This window comes from Myodes glareolus, chromosome 8 (assembly GCF_982192425.1).
Source record: "Myodes glareolus chromosome 8, mMyoGla1.1, whole genome shotgun sequence".
Classification (NCBI taxonomy): domain Eukaryota; kingdom Metazoa; phylum Chordata; class Mammalia; order Rodentia; family Cricetidae; genus Myodes; species Myodes glareolus.
Window position 1 is genome coordinate 68,930,504 of NC_142033.1, and position 6,000 is coordinate 68,936,503.

Genomic DNA, 6,000 nt, shown 5'->3' on the forward strand with positions numbered 1-6,000 from the left:
CCTAGCATGGAAAACCATGTGATGAAGGGACATTTGAAGTGGGTTTGGCTGTGGTAAAATGAGAACTTACACAGTGGGGAACAGGGTCCTAAGGGAGATGAGAGAGCAGTAGGGTCCCCAAGTTTCACTCACTGACCCAGCAGCATCTCTGTGCCTGCTCAACCCTGGGCCTGCTACTGACCACTGGAGTCTCACAGTGAGTGAAGGAATGAATGAATCAATGAATCAATGAATCAATCAATCCAGCACAGCCCCTCCCTGTACTAAACTACTCTGGGGAAGACAGAAAAAAAAGAGCTACATGGTGAGACCAACTTGGGGGGACAGAGAGAGGTGCAGGAGGTAAGAGAAGTACCTGAGGAGAGGGGCTTAGGCCACGCCAGAGGTACCAGGAAGGGTGTGACAGGGGAAGGGCTCAGCAGTAGATAAGACAAAGGCGGAGCCTGCTTTGGTTAGAGGGTGCAGGCAGCTCTGTGGTGGAGGACAGCTGGGATTTCCTAGGTTCATGTGCCCCGCCCCAACAGGGTAGTGTGGTATGAGGAGGCGGGGCCTTTGGGAGCCCTCACTTTAGGAAAGTGACGTCAGGACAAAAGAGAGTTTACTTCTGCCACCGTGGGGGGGGAGGGGCACAAGAGAACAGGGACCCCTGCAACCCACAAAGAGGACCTCTCCAGACCAGAACTGCTCTCAGACTACACAGCCTGTGACAATGTCAGAAACAATCTCTGCTAGAAGTCCCGAGTCTCTGGGGTTTGCTGGAGTGGCCCAAACTGAAAATGGCTGATATCTACCAATACATCACCCTGACTCGGTTCCCTTAGTCCACTTCCCAAATGTCTCCTACAGATCCAGAGCTACTCCAAGGAAGGAGTGAAGAGGGACCCTCAAACACTCCGAGAGACACGGGATCCTTAGAGAATACGTAGAGGAAGGGCAAATGTGGGCTCTAACATAGCTCCAGACCCCTTGGCCAACAGTGGTCCTGGAGGCTCCCAGCCATGGTGCTCGAAGGTTGGGACACATTCATGGCAACACACAGACACAAGCAAGGGCCAGGTGGAGGAGAGCAGCCAATGTCTGAAACGGAGTAAGGCCTCTGGGCACTCAGGATGCAGAGCCTGTTTTTCAAATCCAGATGCATGAAGTCTCAGGCATGTCTTAAACATGCTGGAGGCTGTAATACCACTTTGGGGTATATATCCAAAGGATGCTTAATTGTGCCACAAGGACATGTGCTCAATTATGTTCATAGCAGCTTTGTTTGTCCTATCCAGAACCTGGAAACAACCTAAAGGTTGCTAGACCGAAGAAAGAATAAAGAAGATGTGGTACATTTACCCAATGGAGTACTACACAGTAGAACAAAATAATGACATCTTGAATTTTGCAGGAAAATGGATGGAGCTAGAACACATTATTTTGAGTGAGGTAACCCAGACCCAGAAAGACAATTATCACATGTACTCACTCATAGGTGGTTTTTAAACATAAAGTAAAGAAAGCCAGCCTACAAATCACAATCCCAGAGAACTTAGACAACAATGAGGACACTAAGAGAGACTCACATAGATCTAATCTACATGGGAAATAGAAAAAGACAAGATCTCCTGAGTAAACTGGGAATATGGGGATCTTGGGGGAGGGTTAAAAGGGAGGGGAGAGGTAGGGAGGGGAGCAGAGAAAAATGTAGAGCTCAATAAAAATCAATTTTTAAAAAGATGCTGGGTGCTGGGAGGTGTGATGCAGGCTCAGCCTGGTTTGGTCTCGTTCTAGGTGAAGTCATTTTCAGGCTGTCACACGAGGACTCATCACCATCCTGGTCTTCGGTCCAGCCATCCCATTCTCTCCAGGGACAAGGCCTGCGTCTGCGCAGCTTATGGGTGCTGCTGGTTGTAGGAACATTGTGCACATCATCACCATACAGAACATTTCCATGGCAACGGCCAAGCAGGATGTCAATCACCACGCTACAGGCTGCTCTGACAACAGTGGTCTCCTGAACTTATTTTCCAAAAGTTAAATTCAGCAAAGGAAAACAGTCTTTAAAAAGAGAAAAACAGTGTGGAGAGAGAGGAGGAGCTGAGCTTGCAAGCAGCAGGTGCTATGAGCTGACAGACGGCAGCTGGGCTTGATGGGAGACCATCACTCCTCTGTTTGGATGGTTTAGCTGGGTTTTTTTAATGGGGTGGAGGCTGAAGAGAAGGCTCAGTGGGTAATAACCCTTTCTGCACAAGCATGAGTTCCTGAATTAAAATCTCCAAAACTCACGTAAAAATCTAGGTGTGGCCACATGCACCTGGAACCCCAGTGCTGTGATAGAGACCGAGACAGGAGGATTGCTAGGGCTTGCTGTCCCAGCTCCAGGTTCAGTGACAGACCCTGTCTCAAAGGAACAAGGTGGGGCATGATAGAGAAAGACAGCCCATATCCGCCACTGGCTCCACCCAGGCAAGGACTTACATATTGCACACACATGTTCATACACCACACGTGGTAAACGAAGGCTTTTTCTGTCCCACCTGGTCCCAAGGCCCTTTTAAATAATCATTTAGAGGCTTAATATTAATTGCAAACTGTTTGGCCTATTAGCTCAAGCTTATTATTATAACTCAGCTTATTAGCTAGTTCTTATAACTAAATTAAACCATTTTTATTAGTCTATAGTTAACCACGAGGCTCATGGCTTGTTACTTCACATCCTGTTTCCCCAGAGGCTGATGGCGTCTCTCTGATTCTGGCCTTCTTCCTGTATCTCTGCTTGGATTTCTCACCTGGCTCTATTCTGTCTATTGATCAAATTGGCTTTTTTTAAAATTAACCAATGGTAATAAAACATATTCACATCATACAGAAGGGTTCTCTCACAGCAACATATAAACACACATTTTTTTTTAAAAAAAAAAGGTGATTTCAAAAATCATGTTTAATCACTTTATTCTGAGGATAAGGAAATGGGCCAGTGAGGGGTATCAACATCACACTACTCAGAGACTACTTACTGTCCATGCTTAATGGATGGAAACCAGCCAGGTGCCCTGTCCTTGACAAAAAGACCTCAAAACATCACCAGGAGGCTGTGGACAAATCAAATCCAGGTTCCCTGGGGCCTCCTCCCTAGACCCTGGCCCACAGCTTGCTTCCCCCCCTCAGCCTCCCCTTTTTTCCTAGGGGTGCGGTCACACCCATCCCATGAGAGCACAGTGATGAACCAGGACTTCTCCCTTCTGCAAGAAGGTACTAGAAGTCAGGTACAGTCCCTTGAGCACCAGGTTGAAGGCAGTGCACATATACCCAGGAAGGACCCTGCACCGTGCACACAGTTAAGGTCCCCAGGCTACCTTCAGAGTCAGCAGGGGAGGACTGCAATGCCCACATGCAGAGGCGCTCGTCAAGTGTCAACTGCTTTAGAAAAAAACACTCCTGGTGTCCTGTTCTGCAGCTGGAGGGGCTGTCAGAAGCTCCCAGAGAATTCAAGAGACCGGCTGCTGGGTCAAATGCAGGTGACCAGAGGATGTGAAGTCATGAAATACCTCCTGGAGCTACTGTTGCCACTGTCGACTGGGACCCACATCCCAGAAACCCTCCTCTACCTCTTTACTGCACGGCCTCTTTAGAGGGCTCCTTCCAGTCCATGCCCCATACCCCTACCCAGGCCAGGATCAATGCTTCTAGTAAAGCTTCGCTGATGATATGTCTAGACTACAAATAAACACTGCATTACCTCAGTGCAGGGGGCCACTTTCCAGTCCTGTGCAGTTAAGAGGGAGCAGAAGCAGAAGGAGGTGCAGGCCCGGCCGCAGAGCACTCCCATCAGTGATAGATAAGACAGACAGAGCCAAGCATCCACCAGGGTCAGGTAGAGCCTGGTGAGGGGGCCACAAAAGGGATGAAGTGGACTGGTGAGGATCCCAAGTCCCAAGGAAGACTGGAGTGTGGAGGAAGGCGGGTGCAAAAACAGAAGGAAAAGCGGGCCTTGGATGGCAACCGAGGAAGAGCTCTGTGTCCTCCGCTGGCGTCTACAAGGGCTTGTTACAGCACTGTTTGGCTTTCCCCTGCCCTGGTCAACTTCCGTCCTGTTGTCCAGTCCATTAGCAGGAGTGCTGCTCTCAGCCCTCATCAGAGAGTCTTGCTTTAGCAAGCACAGCTAATGAAGGACTCACAGGCAGCTAGAGAATATGCTAAGACCATGAGTGCCCAGCCCTAATGGGTAGCTACAGCACCCCCCAATCCCGCCTCAGGGAACACGGCAACAAAAGGTGCTGGAGAGCAGGAGATAGGGCAACAGGGCAAAAAGTACCCTCAAATTCACAGTAGCAGTGACTGCCTGCACCAGAGCAAGCCAGTCAATATTCAGCATGGACAGTGAGCGGCTCTTGAGGCCCCGCCCTCAGACTGAGGACCTATTGGTAGCCAATGGCGGCTGGGGAAGGGAGAGTCATTGTTCAGGGGTGTGGTCCCTGGTAGGTTGTCCGTGCTGTAGTAGATAACCCCACACCCATGTCAGGTTGTCCATGTTGTAATAGCCCCACACCCACGTGCATGATGGCTGCAGGCAGCATGGGCTACAAGAAAAAGAAGAGGGGATGAAGTGGGGAGCGGCTGTTGGGCACAGGGGGTGTGTAGGAGGAGCTGGTGTGTTTCAGGGCCTGGGTCTCATCCCCAGCACCATGAAGTGTGCCAGGAAACGAAGCATGTACATATCATTCTTGAATACTTCCCGTCACTTCTGGGTTTTACTCATGGATTTTGGGGCTGTGTTGTTAAGTGTGAGCATGATCATACCTCCTCCCTCGTCCTGTAGCAATGACCCGTTTTTATCCTTATAAAATATTGTTCTTCATCTCCAAAAACTGTTTTATTTTAATGTCTCTTTTGTTGGGCACCTGTGCAGCTACGCTAGCTTTTCGGGGTTCCTCTTCCCATCTTTCCATGTTTACCTTAGCTTTTCAGTGTTCTTATTCCCATCTTTCCATGTCTGTTTATAGCTCTGGATCTGATGGGGAAGCTTGGTTAACCAATTATCTTTAAGAGGTGGGACCAAGTTAGGGTGTGGCTTACGGGGGGGGGGTGGGAAACAGGTGCATGCCCCACCCCGGTGCTCTCTCTCTCTGTGTTCCCTGACCACACAGCTGAGCTTGGACTTCTCGTTCCTGTTTTGTGAGTTTTTCCCCTTATAATAAATAAAAATATAATTGTTTAGTTTTAAGCTAGCCTGGTTATTTCCAGAATTGGGTTAACTTCTACATGGATCTAAAGTGTGTCTCACCGGGACATTGTTGTGGGGTTTATGTCCCCAGAATTCACCTGTTAAAACCTAACAAATGTGATGGTGGTGGGATAGGAAAGTAATGTGTGACACTCTGCCCTCACCGATGGATTCAGACCCAAGGCCAGGCAGCCTTCCCTGAAACATGAGGCCTCATCAGGGAGCCTGCTAACTATGAGGAAGCAGACCCTCAGCAGACACTGAATATTTGGGTATCCTGAATTGGACATCCGACCTTCAGTATGTATGAAATAAATCTCTTATTGACAAGCTCCCAGCCTAAAGTATTTTGTTACCGTAGACCAGGCAGACTAAGGTAGCATATAACTGGATCATATGCTCTATCCACTCTGATGCTAAGCATCCATCTTCTGATTGCATTGTTTGACACACTCCTGTTTAATGGTGTTATTGGTGTGGCTGGGTTTGCCTCTACCATCTTGTCTTTTTTCTCCATTACTATTGTTTAATCATTTCAAATATGTATAGAATTTTTATCCAAATTTATGCCCATTTACTCCACTAAAACTCCCCCCTCTACCCCACAAATCATGTTTCCCTCCCAAATTGATGGGCTCTGTTTTTATTAAAGCCACCGAATCTATTCAGTGCTGTCTGTGTGTGCATGGGTTTAAGACCATCTGCTGGGCCATGGGCAGACTCTCGTGTCCTGTGTCCCTCGGGGAAGCTGACTAGACTCTCCCTCGCCCACTGCTTTCTGTCTTGTGCCACCT